The sequence below is a fragment of the Columba livia genome, chromosome 4 (genome assembly GCF_036013475.1).
Source record: "Columba livia isolate bColLiv1 breed racing homer chromosome 4, bColLiv1.pat.W.v2, whole genome shotgun sequence".
Lineage (NCBI taxonomy): Eukaryota > Metazoa > Chordata > Aves > Columbiformes > Columbidae > Columba > Columba livia.
The window spans coordinates 57,811,048-57,831,155 of NC_088605.1; the positions used below are offsets into that span (position 1 = coordinate 57,811,048).

The 20,108-nt window shown below is 42.1% G+C and overlaps 1 protein-coding gene and 1 long non-coding RNA gene across 5 annotated transcripts in view; one reads left to right on the forward strand and one right to left on the reverse strand.

Moving 5' to 3' along the window:
• SMAD1 (SMAD family member 1) overlaps positions 1 to 20,108 on the reverse strand; it is a 110,449-nt gene that overhangs the window by 41,469 nt on the left and 48,872 nt on the right. The window contains exons 3-6 of one of the 4 annotated variants that reach the window (XM_065061938.1): positions 15,073 to 15,166; positions 14,347 to 14,529; positions 9,170 to 9,284; positions 7,801 to 7,948 (exon numbers count right to left, since the gene is read on the reverse strand). The gene's annotated coding sequence lies outside the window, so the exon portion shown is untranslated. Of the gene's footprint in view, positions 1 to 4,059; positions 4,416 to 5,540; positions 5,972 to 6,029; positions 6,118 to 7,800; positions 7,949 to 9,169; positions 9,285 to 14,346; positions 14,530 to 15,072; positions 15,167 to 20,108 lie in introns of those variants that run through there. The other 3 variants (XM_065061939.1, XM_005499868.3, XM_065061940.1) reach the window with 3 other exon arrangements.
• Positions 5,242 to 20,108, forward strand: part of LOC110356951 (uncharacterized) — a 58,223-nt gene continuing 43,356 nt past the window's right edge. Inside the window, exons 1-2 of the long non-coding RNA XR_002410315.2 lie at positions 5,242 to 5,341; positions 6,457 to 7,155. This is a non-coding gene — a long non-coding RNA (uncharacterized LOC110356951). The remainder of the gene's footprint in view (positions 5,342 to 6,456; positions 7,156 to 20,108) is intronic.

The following is a 20,108-nucleotide window of genomic DNA, read 5'->3' on the forward strand; positions in this document are numbered from 1 at the left end:
AGAAACTAGAAAGCTGTAAATCCTGAGATCCAACTTCTACTCATGCACAAAATCTGTATTAAGGGGATAGATACATCTTCAGCTTCCGCTCTAATGATAGTTCCAAGTACCGCAAGAAGGTCCCTTGGTTGAAGCTGGAAGGCAGACGTGATTCTTACACCCATGCTGGGGACAGACACAAGGAGACAGTGAAGATGCTCGCAGTTCTGTCCATAACCATTTCAGCATTGAAAAAAAAAAATTTAATGGGTATCTTATTTCCAAGTTACCCAAAACTGGATTGATAGTCCACAGATCACTTTGATGTGGATTGGCATTTAACGATTTTAATGACAAAAACTTTCAAGTTAAACACTTCTGAATATCATTAAGTGCCATAATTCAGACTGTCTACGCTGACTTAGCCTCATCTGCTGCCATGGTGGGAAGAACTTTCCCTTTATAAGCACAGAAATATTAAATAATGCTTCAGAAATCACTGGTGAACCACATTAATTATTTGCTTACACGCCAAGTCAACATAATAGTTGCCTTTGGATGATACTGCTTTGAACAGTGCCTAAATACAATGACTTACATAAAGACATGTTTAAAAATAATTTGTTTTCCTCCTTGTATTTCAGACTTCGCCTGTGCGTGCTAAAAGCATGGGGGAAGAACAAAATGGGAAAGCCTGGTGACATCTATTCTAATATCACTCTCCCAAGTGGACACTCAATATTGAAATAAAAGTGACATACAGTACAGAACAATTACAGAGCTACATTAGAATGAGTAGTGCAAGTGTCCAGAACAGCTGTATTGGTCAGGTTCCCTGCATTGGCAAGTGTAGAGGAAAGAAAAGAGCTTCAACTCTTGATCTAAACTAAGATTTTGCCCAGCCTCCCAATACACAGCACTCAGAAGAAGAGTGCAACCGAGTAAAGGAATCCGTTCTTGCAGAAAACCCATAGTAATTTAATGACAGCTCAACCCAGCAGCTGTGTCACACACAAAGTGCCGCTGTCACGAGCAGCACTGTGGTCACACAGCTGCCCAACACTTCTACCAGAGCAACCCCAATGCCACAGTACCCAAGACACATCCACCCTCCCTCCCCAAAATAAAAATGGAGCCCTCTACACAACTCAGAGTGCAGCCTTACATGCACTTAATACCTGACCTCACACACTCTAATTAGTTGTGTGCTCAATCTTTGCTCCTACTCAACTATGAAGTGCTTTGAGACCCAACAAATGCAGGCATGAAACTGAAACAGGGAGAGATCCTGAATGAACTAGATTCACTCTGGAAAATGTTTGGCTTCCCTATCCTGTTAAAAAACAAAGACGCCCCCCACTCAAATACACACAAAACAGAAAAGCTTCTGCAATACAAATAGCCATTTGTCCAAGGAGGATGAGGAAGAGAAGAAGGATCTTTATGGCAGCCAAGAGTGTCCTTCTCCTCAGCCCTGAATCCCCACTCTGCAAAGCCCTTCACAAAAGACCCAACCTACATTTTTTCTGGTTATTCTGAATCTTGAAGAATGGTGACATTCTAAAGGAAATAGTTACACAACAGCCTGAAGGGACACAACTCTAGCAACCAAAAAGTATCAATTTAAAATAACTTATTTCCCATTGCAAGCAAAATAACACTGTTCTAACATAAAAATCCACTATGCTGTCGTAAAGTTACACCATCGTAGCTCAAGCAAAATAGCTGGAGAAGTGCAAGATGCCTGCAGAGATGAGCCTTTACGTCACCAGTATTTTGAGACACACTTGCCAATTTGGTGTTTATGTTTTAAACTCAAATTTGCTGTTCAATAGACTTCAAAGGTAAACTTCTAGAAACTGCGTAGCATCTTTATTAAGACTTGTATGCATTCAACTTTTTGAGGCACTGCTATACCCCAAAGAAAGGCCAATGGAAGAACATTAGTCTGTAGATAATAGAGAGAAATACATTAAGTTTTTATGGGCAGAACAGACCTTTCCCCACTCTGAGGGGGCAACTGGGTAAGTTTGTTATCAAAATCTAAACAAGAAATTTAAAAAATATAAATTAGTAGAATCACTTAATTAACCATAAATCAATGTGTAAAACCCCATTTTACAGCTCTGCCTTCAATAAGGTAGTTTTGACCCTTCAGTTATCCATCTGCACTAACACAGCAGAAGAGAGCTCCATATCCACATTTTGCAAGAGGCTGCACCCAAAAGCGAGCTTTAATTCTTTTACCTGCCACTCAGAAAGCACCTTAGCTGAAGCACACCCCGCTGAGATGCAACTGAACCTGGAGACGAGTGGGTCCCTCACAACTAGTGACTGTTTATTTTCTCTGCTTGCTTCTTTCGTAACCCTCAAAAATATTTTTTTAGTTACATTTGTGACTACAAATAAAAGACATTTCTCTCTCGGCTGGAAGAAGCTCGGAAGACGCAGTTCACAGCAATTCGGGTATGAAGAGTTGGTTTAACCGCTAACACACACAAAACCCTCAAATCATAAGCAGCACACTGACTAGTAGAAAAAAAGGAGTTTTAGCAGGATTTTCCCCAAACACTTCATAGTGATTTTATCAGTAGAAGCAGCAACACTTCAGATGTTCAGCATATAATAAATGTTTTACTATCCGTGGTATGCCACTTTCTAAGCTATTTAGAGCAGAAACATGAATCTGAAGCCACAGTTGCCTTCACTAAGAAAAGTAAAGTGACCTATGCCAACCCATATTCAAAATTACAGTCTCTGTTCTTAAAATAAGTTTGGTCAGATAGTTCAAGATATGACTAAGATGCTCTGTCTTATACAAGAACTCGGATCTGCAGGAACATTTCAACAGGCAATTAGAAACTTTAGTTGGATAAAAATACTGGGGGTGCAGGGGAAGGCTTGTTTGTCCCTTTGATATCTGACAGCATAGACTGCAGGTAAAGTCTAGCTGATTTTGAGGATTGAGAAAGGATACATAAAATTCAGATATATTCACTGACAATCACTTTCCCCACACACACACCTCCAAGCTGCACATGCCTTCATCTATTTCAGTTGCTAATGACTGCAAGAAAGAGGTGAAGAGTCAACCTAAACTGGCTCTTCACAGGGACACAAGCTTCAATTTCAACTACTCTTTGCATAACTTACATAATAAATATGGTGCTCTCTTTATTTGATTCTTAAACCACCCATATTTGAAGCACAATGGGACAAGTCACAGACGGTTGCTTTGCTGCCCTCATAATATGGTTTAATTATGATGACTGAACTAACGGGCTCACATCATAGACTTTTACAGGTTGACCCCGTGTCATCCTGATGTATCATTTTGCACCAGTTCAGTGCTGTAAATCAATTTAAGATCTCCAGCAGGTTGAAAAGGCTGGTAATGATGCTTTCTCTGCAGTCTCTGGGGACTCCACGTTATACACAACTTACATTATTTATAAAGCTGAGATGATGCCTCCATTAGGCTTGTAAGACTACTCAAATGAGCTTTTATTTTACACACACAACTTGGGCTTCACATAGCATAACTCTGGCTATATGTAATATGACTTCAATCAAAAGAAAAAAAAAAAGTCGCAAACCCTTCATTTTTAAATCTTTATACCAAGCAAAGAAACCCATAATTTAATCTTAACAATTTCACAATATTCAGTAACACAAGTAGTACTTTGATTAACCTTTTTATTGCTTTTCTCCACATTCAACTCTTTGTGTTCCGACTACAGATAAAAAGCAAACACTAAACTCATCAGCTTTCAAACATTTGATTTGATGGTTAATATTTATATAGAAACAGAAAGATCTCCATGTGTTTATCCAGCCACTTCTCTCAAATGTACTGGATCATCACATCTTCAAGGGTACATAAAAAGGCAAATTGAACAGGACAGAGTAGGAAAAAATGTATTTAATTACATCCCCAATGGTTGATAGGGTCAAAACCAAAGCAAGGACAAATCCCTGCCCTCAGGGTAACCTGATCATGCCTTGAATACCTCTCTGGTAACTGTGGACATCTTCTGCATCACCCAAATCAAGGGAAATTTTTCTCAAAAACCTACTTACAATCTGAAGTAAGTTGAAAGATTTCATCCCGGAGACCAGAGAATGAACTTCAAAAAGGGCTAGATAGCTTTCATTTTCATACTGAAGCTCTTCCAGTCACAGTAAAGAAGCCAACACTCAAAATTTGCACTAAAATCCAATAAGAACCTCTAAAAAATCTTCACAGCGCTGATCTTCAGCAGGAAAATAAAATGAGTATTAATCAGCTGCAAACACACACACTCATCTCCCATAATTCAGCAGGGTAATTGCTGACAAGTAAAAGAAAAAATAAGTCAGCGTTAACACCTCAGGTTCCCTCACATGATTTGCTCCTATTGTTTGACAGGACAAGGTGCAGACAGTCAGCCACATGAAGACTGGCGGAATTACAGACACGCCTGCAGAGGAAAGTGGTCTCTGTGGGCAGGGCCAGCTTCAGTGTTCCGTGTTATTCTTGAGAGCTGCTTAAAAGCACATATAACTACTGGGGGAAAAGGATTAAACGAAGTTTTATCTTTTTGACTTCTCTATGTGCAAAAGAGACTTGAACTAACAGCTATAATGTATTTAAAAAACAGCTTTTCTCCTAAGCATGTTAGTTTTAAGATGCTGTATCTTTAAACACTGACATGTTTCATGCAATGATATTCCCATTTGCTTGTAACTGAAACACACATTCACTTTCACTCCTCCCCACCTGGATCTAACACCTCTCCTTCCCCAAATAAAACTGTTACCTTTTCTTTTTTTTTTTTTTTTTTACATTAAGTGAGCATCATTTTTCCCTAAAATACACCAAAATAATGATTATTTTCAGAATAAGCTCTAGTTATTTATACACCATAACAGCAAACTATAAGGTCGGACCACATATCTTCTTCAGATTGATCTACTAACAAAAGAGCAAGCCAAGCAACCCTTCGTCAATCAGAATTCCCACTGACTTCAGTTTATAAAAAAAAAAAAACCGGGATTCGGCCCAGAACCTTTCAAACGCATGACTGAATATTTCCAAACCAGTACATTTTCATAAGATCTACATTCAGGATAAGATTTGGCTGTAGAGCCCAAGTATATGAAGAAACTACACTGAGGAAGGGAAAACCTCATGCATTCAAACGTTCTAATAGGGAGGAGAAAAAAAAAAAAAAAAGTGAACTTTCCTTGACCTCTAAGCAGAGATTTGTCATTAATTAAAAAAAAAAAAAAAGGAGGAGAGGGGGGCTGCGGAAAGGAAGGGAGAAAGAAAACAAAAACAAAAAAAGAAACATTACACGGACAGGGACACGGATCGGCCGAGGTAGGAGGCGAAAAGCTTTTCCCCCGCAAAAACAAAGGAGGGTACTTGCCCCGTCTGGCCGGGGCTCCGCCGCGTCCCCGGCAGGGCGCACAATGGGGTCGGGCCGGGCGGCGGCCCCCGCACGGCGTTGGCCGAGGAGCGGGGCGACTTCTCGGCGGGGAACAGCTCTCCCTCCCGCCGGGCCCGACGCGGTACCTACCCACAAACTTCCAGCCGGGAGCCGCCGGCAGGGAAGCGGCCCCGGGTCTCGCCGGAGCTGCCGGAGGGACGCCATCATGCCGGGAAGGAGAAGAGAGGAGCCGAGCGGAGCCGCACTCCCTTCGCGGCGCGGAGAAGCCGCTCCCCTCGGCCCGCCGCGGGGCCCCCGCACCCTGCCCCGGGGCCGGGGACCACCCGAAGGAGCTGGGGGGTGGAAGGAGCGGGGCGGCGCAGGCACAGCCGCCCGGCTGGGGCAGCGGGGAAAGGCGAAGGGACGCGAAGTTGTTACCGGCTGCCGGGCGGTGAAGGGCGGGTGGGGAAGGGGGTGGGGGGAGCAGGGGGCTGAGCCAGGCGGGGACTCCGCGCTCGCGTTGCCTCCGCGCCGGGATTGATCTGGTCTCGCTGGCGTCAGGCAGTCGGAGCCGCCCCGCCGCCGCTCGCCCCGCTGCCAGCGCTGCGCACCGACACACACACACACATACACACGCACCGGCCCGGCAAGGGATCCTCTCCAAATTCCCGGCCCGGCCCCGCTAGGAGCGCTGCGCTGGCAAGCAGCCGCCCCGCCGGGCCCGGCAGTGGAGCAGCCCCAGGCGCTTGGATGGTTTTATTCTCGCGTCCCGGTGTCTTAGCCCCAAAGGGCCCAGCATCGGCCACGTTTGGTGGGCAGCCCTCGGTTTAAAAGGCGTTTATTTAGCTGCTGGAGCTCGGCTGAGATGCTCTGGCAGCCGGGGCTTTCAGGAAAGCTCCAAATACTGTGAGACATGCAATTAAAGTTAATTCTTGTAACACACCGATTGAATTGGATTTCATCCTGCCTCTTGCTTACCGGTGATTCATTGCCTGAGTTAGTCTATTCTTAATATTGAAGTAATTACTATAATGCCTTCCAATAACAGACCACTCTCTGACCCCAGGTACTGGACGTGTGGCCCTCATCCTGGCCATAGGTGCTGTTGCAGTTACTCCTAATTTATGCAAGTAAACCCATTAAAGTGCATGAGGTTTCTCATGCAATCAGATAATTGTACTAGTAATGAAGTCTCACCCCTGCGGCCCTCTTGAAATGAATTTGAACTCCATTTGAATCTGCAAGTATCTGCTCAGAAGTGGATCTAGCTGAAGGTTTGCAGCCCACTTGAAGTCTCTCTACCTACTACGTCTACAGGAACCTGGACAGTGCTCAGAAGAGCGTAGCAGAAGTAGTATTGAACTGAAACTGATTCTTGCTAATAAGTACTTTGGCTTTTACCCTGTCATGATTCGTGGAAGGAGATATGAAGTAACAAGTGTAAGACGTTTCTACGTGGCCAAGCATTATATACCTATACTGGCATAATTACATCACTATACTTACACCAGTAGATTTACACCCGTCTATGAAGTTCTAGTTACGGTATTCAACTCATTTTAAAATACCAGGCAAAACTGAGGCCCAGAGAACTTAAGGCCCTGCAAATTATAATAACAATTTCAGCAGATGAACAGTAGCCCTGGACTTACCCACCTGCCCACTGGGGTGTGTCATGAGTCTGAAGACACCGAACCGGAATGGCTTGCCCAAGGTCACAGGAGGAGCATGATGGCAGTGGTAAAAAATACTCAGTTTGATGGCTGTGAGTTTATCAGCACTTCTGTCTGACTTCATAATGTAAAAATAATCTATTTCTTTGTCACACAAATACCACATGAATTGCAAGTAGGTAAACTGTAGTACGTTGTTTAGTAGCATGCTACAACAGAGGGGTTCTTAGGGACATGGTTTAGTACTAGAGCTAGGTTATGGTTGGACTCGATGATCCTGAGGGTCTCTTCCAACTGGAATGATTTTAATTCTAACTGAAGTGTAGCGAGGAATTCCTACACAGACTGACATCTTAATATTAATGGGGGAAGCTTGGAATAAAGTTAGTATTTTGCTACATAAGTTTTGTACCTTAAATGATTCAAGATAAGTGATTATCAACTTCTATTTCATAGTTGTACTGTGCACAATTGTGATTAGCAAGTAAACTTATTTTATATGCAACCACGCACAGATACAGTGCTGCACTGGGCTGCAGATATAACTAGCAAAAGTTTATTGCAAGGCAAACTGAAATGTCTTTAAATTTTGTCAATGTAATGAAGATATTTGTAAGCAAGGTACAGCAGAAACATGTGACTGCTACTGGCTTTGTACTATGGTACTGCTTAAATCAAGGCCAAATGTCCTGGTGAATGCAGCAGTAGGATCTGCCCCCCGAGCATGGTAGTCTCACCTGGAGAAATACATGGAAAAGGCCTTATGTGTGTCTTAGGTCCGCTCTGTTCCATTCTGCAGGCTGACTTGGCAGGACTGGGGGGGGGTGGCAATCTCCATCCACTGTATTCTTGTTCCTCGAATATCTATTCAGTGCATGATTCATGCTAAACAGATATGACAAGAAGATAGTTAGGGAAGTACTGCAGTTTGTCAGGTGTCTTGTTAGAACTACGTTTGTACTGCTTTTGTTGTTGTTAGAGTTGACTGGTAGGTTTTCTTTGGCGTGAGAGAATTAAATTATTTTCCACTTACACTGAGGCTTGGTGAGGATCACATTAATATGCTCCTTTACCTAAAAAGGGCTATAAAACAGCCTAGTATGGCCTTTTGCTGCTGTTTAATAACCAGAATGGTTGTTCTGGAGAGAGCTGGTTAGAACTGGCTTCAGATGGATCAGTTATGTGAGAAGACCAGAGGGCAAACAGAAGCTGTGTGCCATGGTCCAATCTGCCACAGGGCTTCCCTGGCCAGGCTGTTTTGGTACCCAGCCAAAACTTCAAATCTACCACCCACTTTAGGATGCCCAACTCATAGCTAACTGTCCAAACCCATTACTCTGTGTTTGACTAGTATCAGCAGTATCTTACTTGTACATTCACCACTTCTAACTCCATCAGCTACTTTTAATGTACCCTAATTAAACATCATTAACATCTGCTTAGCTTTTCTGAATAATAATGAGGAAACCAAAAAAAGGAGAGCAGAGGGCCATGTACACCTGGACGTCTAGCTTGATGCTACTCCTTCAACAGCATTCTTCTGCATTGGGCTGAGTAACTCTGCTACCTCAAGCAGCAACAGAGAACTTTTTTTCTCTTTTACTCTGCAACTACATGATCTTTCAGTCTGGTGCAAGGAAAACAGGCAGTGAGGCTGGGGCAATGGGGAAAAAGAAGAGCCATCCCTTCTCAAAACAGCCTGATTTTCATCATATTAGGTGTATGATCCAATGATACCATCAGTCATAGGGCCTATAAACCTGAATTGTAATGGAGTTGGGGCACTTACGTGAATAAAGTTCTAATAACGTTCTCAAAGTAAGCTTTAATCTCATAGACATTTTTAACATCTCACCAAGCACCTGCCTAATCACCTTTAAAATCTGTGTCTCAGAAACAGCTTATCAGAAGGCAGAGTGCTAAGAGATATGAATTATGCTGCATATTTTATACTATTATATTATGTAAGAAATATTTAAGAAAGACGACGACGACTACTACTACTACTACTACTACTACTACTACTACTACTGCTACTACTAGCTTTCACTCTTCCTCTAAAACCAGAGTTTATATGCAGATTATGATTTAGTACTTGATGCTAACCTCAGCCAAGCTTCATCTGGCTTAGTCAAGAGGTTCCAGGGATAGACAGTGCCTTCTGGAGACAGTTTCACTCCAAACTCAGTAACTTTGCTTCACCTTTGTGTATACCAGGTTTCTGCCAGAAAGTAGAGTTTCATGGATAATTAAACTGTATCAAACACAACTTATTATTTACATTAAAATCACTGGAGTCATTTTCTCTTTAGCTATTTACAGTGTTGCCCTAGCGTGGGAAAATACAAACAGTATTTTCAGAAAGAAGAGGCAGTTCTGTCAAGAAGAATAATGGCTTTCTAAGGATACTCAATTTCATTATTTCCCTCTTTCTTGGGCTGGCTGGTAAAATTTATCAACCTGTATCCTTCATGGCTTGTTTGCTTTTTCTTTGAATAGGTGAGGTATTAAACAAGCCTCCCACCTCAGCATTATTAAAATAGGATACACAGACTGTTTAGCAACTACATGAGTCTGTTTGGGAAAGATGCCTCGGGCAGAAGACAGCATGTGGGAGAAGGTAAGGAGTATTTTTAGGAGGTCATCATAACTGTGCAGAGCTGCATATGGTTTTCCAAACCCATCTGGATATGAGGACCTGTCTAGCCACAGCAACACAGAGTTCATGGCAGATTTCCACTGTTGAGAAAGGCACTTGGGTTTGATCTGGTTTGAATACTTCAGTCCCGTATCACAGCAGCAGTGCTCCCCCCAGCTGAATGAGCTGAGCACAGATGCCCATCACCAGCACTTTGAGGGGGATGCAGAATTATCAGTGTGGTGGTACGCTGAGCTGCTTAAGGAGGTCGGCGCTTAGGGGAGCTGTTCTGGTGCAATCCTCCCAAAAGTGATTTTTGCATCCCCCAGTGGAAGCCAAAGTAAGCTATTTTATGCAAAAGTTGATCTATACTCATACTTGAGTGCCAAGATTCAATTTTCTCTCACTGAAGAGAAGCTTTGAGCTGGCAATCTGTAGGTTACACACAAACAAAGAGGAAATAAGTTGTGAAAGCCCTTGAAAACAGAAGTTGTGACATGAGGGCTCTCTATACTCCTGCTTTGGTGTGCCCAGCCATTTTCTAGAATGAACCCTTCATCAGTTTGTCTCTGTAGAGTTGAATGTCCTCTTGAGACCTGCCTTAGTTTCCTGACTCACTCTCATCTGCAAAAGAACAAAAAACCCATTTCACTCTTAGAAGTTCTTCCTAGACTGGCCCACCAGGAATAAGTGGGATTTATACAGAATAAATGTGGAACTGATAAATTTGCAAGATTATTACGTTCATTTCTCTCTGTTACATTAAATAAGGCTTCTGCCTTAAATCTATCTTCAGATGCCGGAAAGGTCTTTGATCAGATTGAGTAGCTGTTCATCTTTTCTACTCTTGAGATTATGGGATTCAGACCAAAATTAATTACTTTCCTAAAATGAATGCACCCAGCTAATGCTGCCAAGATCCTTATTAAAAGTTATTAATCCAACAGGTTTGGGCTGAAACAAAGTACTAAGCAGGGCACTCCCTTATCTCCTTTATTGGTTGTTTTCTCTATAGACTCTGATGTACGGACTTTGCTCTACCAATATTACATTGCTGGTAAAGAAGGAAGGTTGCACGCTGTTGTGACGGCTAATCACATGCACAGTATTCCTGCCCACTGCACTGCACCAGTATTGTACTTTCTAGAGAAAGAAATTCTTGCTCTGAATCTTGCCTGCATCCATGAAGAAGCTTTTGAAGGTAGTTTCACTTTCTCCTGGCTCTGACCTCAGTAAGCAATGATGGAGTCCATGTAACCAAACATTATTGGTTCTTTTAAAATTAAATTTCTCTTCAGTCACTCAGCTTAAAAAGATTTACATAACTGGAATAACCTACCTCTGTTACTGGTTTCTTGGAAGACACTGCTAAGATTAATCTTATCTGCCATTTTAATTACTGTTTTCAAATTCTTGCAGTCCTTGTCCCAGTTACATCTTGTTGCAAAAACCACCAGAGAGTAATATATTAAAAATTATTCAGACAGGTGGTAGATAGAAAATTAAAGCTAATAACTCTATGAGAAAAGAAATCAAAAGTGGTTTGGCAATCCTCAGCTCATACTAGTTAGTCACGTGGTTGCACCGGCTATTCAACCAGTCATTCATGCCCGGTGCTATGTTAGTGGCTGTGTGTCACGGCTTGTGACACAGGGCTAGGGACTGCTACAGTCATAGAACAGTTTGGGTTGGAATGGACCTTCAAAGGTCATCTAGTCCAACCCCCTGCCATGAGCAGGGACATCTTCAATTAGATCAGGTTGCTCAGAGCCCCATCCAGCCTGGCCTTGAATGTTTCCAGGGATGGGGCATCTACCACCTCTCTGGGCAACCTGGTCCCGTATTTTACCACCCTCTTGTAAAAATTTCTTCCACATGTCTAGCCTGAATCTCTCCTCCTTTAGTTTAAAGCCATTATCCCTTGTTCTGTCGCAACAGGCCGCGCTAAAAAGTCTGTCCCCATCTTTCCTACAGGCCCCTTTTAAGCACTGCGAGGCTGTGATAAAGTCTCCCCAGAGTCTCCTCTTCTCCAGGCTGAACAACCTCAACTCTCTCAGCCTCTCCTTGTGCAGCTGCACTGGGCTAAAGAGGCCATGGGATAGGACTAGATCACAGTGATGGATGCAGGCTGGGCAAACTATGGTAATTGTCTGGATACAGGGCTCTATCACCTTCTGTATACCCAAAGGGCATACAACTATATTACACCATTGAAAGACCAACAAAATCACATGCATTGCATCTGAATGCATCCCTTTACTTCCACATTTTGTTGATATTTTGTGATGACATATTGAGACAATTTTTTTTATAATTATTAAAAAAGTAAAAGAAAAAGGCACCCTGTCTTATATTTGTTTTCCATATAGTGTTACTTATCTTGAGTAATTTAGAAACCTTCTTTCAATTTTTCTAAACTGGTGCAAGTCACATTGCCCAAGTTCAGTGTCACTCTTGGATGCATAAGTCAGCTGTAAAACAGTCCCATCCATCCTCCTCATCCCTAACCCCATGTCACTCACCCCCTTTGTGCTGCCACAGTTGTTGGTGCAGCTGCGAACTGAACAGGCCTGGAGAACTGATCTGGCTGGGGACAAGAAATGTTTCAGGGACCAAGCTTATTTTTAATTTGGATCAGTTCCCTGATCTCTTTTGTTGTGTGGCTGGTCAAAATCCTCGTGCTGGTCCTGTGCAGGGGCAGGACTGAGGTGACAGGGTGAAATTTATCTTTTTGACAGTGTTGTTGGCTTCAGCCAGTTTAAAATGTTTATGGAACTGTGGTAGACTTAGCGAGCTTTTCTTTTTAACCAAGGAAAAATACTTGCATTTTAAGCACAACTGCAAACATGGTTTTAAAAGAACTAAGCGCAGGAGCTGGGCTCACTGGTGAATAACAGGCAGCCAGGAGCAGGCGTGATAGGACTGAGGAATTCAGTGTGGCCATTGTGTCTTAGAAAAGGCAGCTGTTGGTTACTGCATTATATGATAAAAAGCAAAAAACCTGTTGTCTTTCTGCTGTTCATGAACCAACAGACACCAAAGAATCACAAGAATCCTGCCAAAAATTAATAATTGACTCTTCAAACGGCAGAATTGTGCTGGTTGACTTAAAGAAGCTGATTACTGAGGCACCGGGTATGCCTGCATTTCCATAGTTTGTTATTTCCTGCATTCTCCAATTCCAGAGTTTTCCTTTACTCTTTGCTTAAGGTGTGGAAGAAACTGAGCTCTAAAGAGTAAGTAAATCAGTATTTAATTAGTCATCCCAAGGCAATGGGTTCTTAGTGATTTCTCAGTAACAGATAGCCCTGACAATAAATGTGCATGTATTGTATTAGTTTCCGTTTGCAGTTTCAGGAGGAAATTACCTTGTAGGTTTCAAACATCCTGGCAGCCACACAAAGTGTTGAAAAGGGTTGCCCACAAGACAAGAGCATTTAGACCAAATTTAAATGCTTCTGTTTTCTTGCTTGACCAAAATTAGCCAAATTTTTGACAAACGAGTTTGAGCAATTTTAAAAGCAAGCCCCTCTACACTTCATATACTTGCACAAATCACATCTGTAAATCCTCATTATAAGCAAAAATTTTTTTAAAAATTAAACACTCAAAAGTTGCGACTGATCAAAATTAGTGTTTCCTAAAGACGCCTGTCTTGTGCAGCAAACAGAACAAACAGTGGTCAAAGAATGGACAGTGATTTTGTTTTCTCCCCAGGTTCGTGCTGCAGCTAGCCATTATGAAAACTGTGTTTTCAATATTTAGTTGCAAAACTTCTATTTTACAGGCTGGCTTACAGCTCAGCTCGTGTCTTGACACAAAATTCATCTTTCCCTCTCCTGCCAAATTCATCTTTGTTCCTGAGTGGACGGGAGCGCTAGAGCCTCCCTCTCTTTCTCAAAAAAAAAAAAAAAAAAAGGTTTTTAATATTTTCAGCCCTGGCACGTAATTATTCTTTATCCTGTTTTCAGAAACATTTGAACTATTATGCTGTCATTTTCTACACATATTCTGCCTGAAGCACACACCGAGGACAATTAATTTTTGATGAAGTTCTAAACATATAAAATCAATAGAGTCTCAATGTAGGATGTACTAGGCAACCTGAACTACAAGTGATGATCTCAGCCCACTAATAATATAGTCTAAAGGACTAAAGCATGCTATACATATCCAGAGATTCTGCTGGTGTCAGAGAGAAGGGAAAGGATTACAAGGCTTACCAACACTTAGGAGAACAGTCTTCTAAATACCACAGCCAATGGCTCTTTAAAATGGGGGAGAAAAACAAAACAAAACAAAATAAAAACCAGAAAAAAAAAATGCAAAACTGAGGCTTCCATTTGCCTCTTCAGACAATTATGTATAAAGTAGTTTTCAGTGTAAAGCATTTTATCTGGATGTCTAAAAGTATCATCTTTACAGATAAAGATCAGTTGTTCACCATGGATATCCCCACAGAAGGTGCCCAGAAAACTGTAAATAGCAAGAGATGACAACACTGAAAACTCTACTCTAGCTGAAAACCTATGATTGAAAATGGCCTTTCAGTCAATGCACAGTTGGTTGAGCTTCTGCAAAGTCCAGTTGCACAGTACCCAAACCCACAGCTTGGAGCTGCTCATGTGCCTAAGGCCTTGGTTACCTCCAAGATGGGACTCCTGGACTTATATCACCCCAGTAAAGCAAAACATAGAGTTGTCAGAGAGTGACCAGATGGAGCAGTACAACAATTTATGGTCTGCAGTTAGACAGGCTTGCACTGGTGAGCTCATCAAATCTTGAACAAAATAGGTCAAGCTTGGTCAGTGTTCAGATGAGATACAGTCTAGGAAAAACACAGATTCTGTAAGAAACAGTTTAGGATTCAATTTTTGGATTCAGCTGACAGAACTGCTAAGACGCTGTCCCAGTTTTCGGCTAGATTCCCAGATGTCTGAGGTACCCAAACCAGGTCCGTGATCTGTCATGTAGAAGGGGTACTGTACTGCTGGGACCATATTTCTCATTTTTCAGATGAGAAATAAAATTACAGTCATGCCTTGTGATTAATTAAATAAATCATTCTTGTCTTTGCTTGTGGACACAGCATTTTCAGAGGCAACATAAATGGAGAAAGTGAGCTTGTTTGGTTTCTATGATCCTGGTACAACCTGCTAGCCCTCTCTCTGCAAAATCTCATTTTAAAGCTTTTCAATACTAGGGCACCAAAAGCAGGAAATTTAAATTCCTTTAAGACTGCGAACGTCATGAGAACTTTCTAATAAGACATATGCAAAATAAAGCAGATTATATAATCTATCACTTTATAGAAACATTTCTTTACATTCACGTTTCCCATCCATTCACACTCCCACTTACCAACCTTTACCTCAGCTCATTTCCCCAAATGCTGTTCTAATGTGGTTTCAGCCTTATGTTGATTTTCAGCTCCTTGGTTCAAATCCTGTGTCTTTTTTCTTCGCCTGTAAAACAGAGTATACATGTAGAATGTTATGTGTGACTGACGTGCTCCCAAAAAATCGTGTGAGTTTTATCTCCAAATAATTGAAGACAATGACATCTATGCCTCTGGGGGGATTAATCAGTCAGAAGGTGACTAATCAAACTGAAATTTAGCCTGGACACCAAAATGACACCACTGGCTCAAGTGGAACATGTTGGTGAGGATTCTGGTAATTGCAAGTGCACAGGACTCTGCTCTCCTATTTCCCTCACAGTGCAGAACCTCCTGCATGCTGTGTGGTGCAGAATGCGGTAGGGTGAATAGTAAGGCCAAAATGAATTTATGCACCTCACATTCTCTCTGTGATTGTATTGCTCAGATGGATTAGTCTATCAATCTACAAGAGAATTAATTTCTAGATTTTTTTTTTTTCAGGCTGAAAAGCATCCACATATTATGTGCTTGCTTTGTTTTGATTTTTGTTTCTCTTTGCCTTATGGTTATTCGTCTTTGATGAAAGTGAATCAGAGAAGCCATGCCTGCCTTATTGTTGATTTGTGGTATATAATCATGTTAAAGACAGATCACTGGTCTCTTCCTTGCTACAGCACCATTTATAACAGACAATTATCCCTGCATGGTGCAGTTCTCATGATCTAGTGATTGTAAATGCTTGTTATCAGTGCAGAGCCAGCTGATTCAGTTTTCCAGAGCTGTCTGTCATCCTTGAAGTTTTCTGTACTACAGCTCATTTCTCAATCTACACACAAGTGAGGTCCTTTAAATGTGAAGCACGTTGGGCAGAAACTGCATGCTGCTCCCACCTACTCCAGGCAAGGACTATAGTCCAGACAACAAGAACAGCAGCGCGTCTTCACTGGGCAATCTCCAGCCATTGCGCTGTCTGGAAAGAAAGCCCTGCTCATGGCAGTGGCAATGTGCAAATACCAAAATAAAGGGCAAAGGGGTGCTGAATTCAGTGGCATTGTCTACAAAAGGGAAATGTGCCAAAACACTCTAGCTGGTTTTAAAATTAGATGCTAAGAGGTCTAGGTCTTAATGACCTCAGTTCCACAATATGCCGCTAATTAGCTTTACGATGAATAAACAGGAACAAATTCAGGAGTGACAGACTAGGTCAGCCAGTGGTTTGCTCAGCACTTGTCTCATCTTTCCTACTGGGGCCTGTATGTGATGATCTTTTAATAGTAATCAGGACAGGAATTACATTGTGTTGTACACTATACAAACATACAATGCAATAACTGCACTTGCTCTTTGATCCGGTGAAGTATGGGAAGAGCAGCTCCTCCCCAGCGGATATTTGTGCAGCTCTTTCTCGCGGGCATGCACGTGCCTTCATTTTTTCTCTGCCAGCCATCTCCCTGCCTCCTGCTGTCCTAACCCTGCAAGCCCCACATTTGTTTCTCCTCCACCTCTTTCTGCAGCCTACATTGTGCCTATGCTCTGTGATTACCTTTCTGCTCTGTGTTTTACCTCCCTGGTCTCGCTCCTAACATTTCATTCTCTCTCTCCCTCCTTCCCACATTATGAAGACCTTGTTAATTTTTTTCAGAGGAATATCTTATTTACCCCCTTTACATTTTAAATGTGTAAAAACTGAAAATGCAACGGCCTTCAGTTCCCCATTCCTCCACTGAATGAGGAGAACATGACCTTAATCCATCACCGTCTGCATGTCGAGTGTGCCAGAGGATGCAGATTAGCTGTTGTAGGATGCCGGCTCTGCTCTGGTGGATCTCACCAGCAGCAGGTACCCATCAGAGTGCAGCAGCCATGCTCCGCTCACACCCCTTCCACACTCGGTGAGACACAGAAGTGGCTGAAAGGAGCCTTAAGCCTGCTAGTAAACCCACTGCTCCCGGGAGCAGCAGTCTGGTCCCTTGTGTAACTCCAACGGCATGCATGTCAAGAGGAAAAGAACATTATCCTCTGATTTTTTATTTTTTTTTCCCCCTGCAAGTTAACTGTTTATTTTAGAGCAATACACATACATACAGCTTGGTGAAGAAAGATCTCTGGAAGCCTTGAATATTGTATCCCTCCCAAATGCCTCACTCCTCCTTAAAATCCATCAAGATTCCTCAGACCCTGTTGGATGTGTATTTTGAGGATTCCTGGGCATGTTATATATTTCTGTATCCAGAGCAATTGCAGACTCCTCAATTCAGCTTAACATATGTCATAAGCAGTCAGTCGACACTAAGAAACAGCTCTGAAACTCTATCGCTTTGCAGAGAAGACTATTGTATGCAGTCCCACAGTGCTGAGGAACTGTTTCATATTCTTCAGGCTGGGATTTGCCATTTGTGAGTGTGTCTTGGCTGGAGGAGGTTCTGTTTTTCCCCTTTAAAATTCATTGGTTCAGTGGCTACCAAGCATTTCTGCAAATGCTGCAGAAAGGATATTAGAAGCACTGTAAGTTATTACATCGCTGGGAATCTGGCCAGTGTCAGATCTATGTCCTTACATTAGTAAAATGGATGGCAAAACACCACTAACCTAGACCACTCCACCAACATATATTACCAAGGTATAGGAGCTATCAAGAAGAAAGTACCCTGCAGGTATGCAGGTGTTGCTTATGCAGGGGTGGGGCACAGCTCAGCAACAACACCCAGAAAAAGAGGCCAAGGCTTTTAAAGGGACCATGCTCCTCTTACCAGTAAAACAACACAACCCATTCTTTAATATTTTTTTTTCCATTAAAGGGCTCGCCATAAGTAGGAATGCTGTAGTTCTATTCACATGATTAGTCTTTATTTCATTTGTGTACTTTAATCAGCAGGTACACATTTAGCAAGCAGTGGGTAGCGAGGAGGACTCCTGCCCTTCCATCAGGCTGTGCATCACACAGCTTTCCTCCTGTTCCCCACTTGGATTAGCGCTGTCTTCCCCCCAGTCACAAGTTATTAAAGGTTAGAACAAACGACAGCTTAATTCTCACCTGTTGGTCATGCACAGAGAGGCATACGTGCAGCAAACAGCTTGATGACAGAACTTTCTTCCTCTTTAGAGTAAGGAAAGTGATGTTAGCCCTCTGGCATTAACATGTATGAAAGCAGGCACAGTTATGCACTGTTACCAGCAGATCTTGTGAACCCAGAGCTTTGCTTTCAGCAAGACAGACGTGATAAAAATCTTTCCTCTTTCTTCAATAACATGACTAATAAATGTAGACATTCCCTTCTCCTCTCTCCCTTTGCCAAAATCTGTCTTATCTCCAGTTCTTCCTTAGACATAGCTTCAAACATGAAAGACATGCCTATACTATGACCAGGCAACCATAATTCTGGCATGAGATCGAGCACAGTTTAGTGCTAGAGAGCTGAAGCTCAAGATCTGGCATCTACAAAACACGGTAACTGGAATTTCTGCTGCTGACTCCCAGCTTGTTTAATGAGATAGTGCACCCGGGTTTAGCATGTTCTGTCTTGTGAAGGCAACACCAGGCTCCACTTCGGATTTCTTTCCAAAGCAGGTGCACAGCTGAAAAAACATGGCAAGCGTTTGTGAAATGGGTTTGCCATAAAGCACTATATCCAAAAAGTAAGGGGACCATCCTGAAGCTCTCCTGGAATTCTGGCAGCATTTCTGAGAGATCATCTGCAAATTACCAGAGATAGGTATTACATGTGTGCTGTAAGCAATAAGTAAGAGTGGTTTTAAGGAGCAGTGTATATTGACAAAGTAACACCTCTAAGAATAGAATACAGCCACTGGCATAAGCAGTACAGACACACTAATAAAATTGAGGAGAACCTAGGAAGTGTCTTAAAAGCATATCTAATAGCAAAGATATTTGTTTAAACAACAAAGTCCAAAGAATGCAAAAGTCTACAAGTATACTAAACCCAACTCCGTTAACTTACTAATTCATTGTATCCAAAGATCACAGTAACTATGCCTCAACTTGAGCACCCAGAATACTCCCAAAATCCTGGATATGCATCCCAGCTACGTTACAGCCTCATATCTGAGCGAGATATGCACATCCATCAGGCTCCCACTTTGTATCTCATTACAGGGAGAGAAACACAGACACGCTCAGAGGGAACCTTGGCGTACTTTGGCCAGGGCCCTGGTCCAGAAGGCTGGGAGACCAAGGGCACTATTGTCATTCAAGCCATTTTTACTTCAGCAACTTTTATTTACTATTTGCTCAACTCAATGTGACAGCTTTCTGTCAAGGGAATGTTTAAAAGTTAAGCTGATTAAAGTTGGTGTTTCTTGAGACCTGACTCTAATTCAAGGGGAATCAATGGGAATTGTTCCAGTGACCTTTACAGAGATCGGATCCTTTAGAATTTCTGGATATCTTAATTTTAGAGCTATGCTATCTTGTTTTCAAGATAGCTTAGAGGTTCCTCAGGGGTGAAATTTTTCATCTCAAAAAAAGTAAATACTTCAGGTTTGTGTACTAATGACCCAAACCAAAATAACCAACTCCCCTGAATTGTAAAAAGATAACAGTCTACTTGTATCTTGCCCCCAACCCTGAATTTTGTAAAAGCAAGCTTTTTTTTTTTTTTTTCTTCTGAGACCATATGTTTTTCCTGTGACTTTTTCTTTTAATTTCCACTGCAAGTGGTTACAAGGAAAAAATCCTTCTGCTCTGCCTTATATGCGAACACTGAACCTTTGTGTGTATGGAGAAAAACCTGTAGGCAAAATTGGTAAGTAGCAGAAACAAAGTAGCTATTTCCAAAACCAGGCGAGAACACCACAATGATGTGTGTTGTGACACGATTATGGGCCAATGCTGAGATTCTTCAGTGAGGAACCTGGTATTTCTGTGTCATGTGAGGGAAGAATTAGGACGTATGTTCCACAGGCAGGTGCAAACACTTCCATGTTTTACCAGCCCGTCTTCTCAAACCAGCAGGTTAGGGGGCAGCTCTGGCATGGAAATCATCTCAGTATGAAGATATGCTTGATAT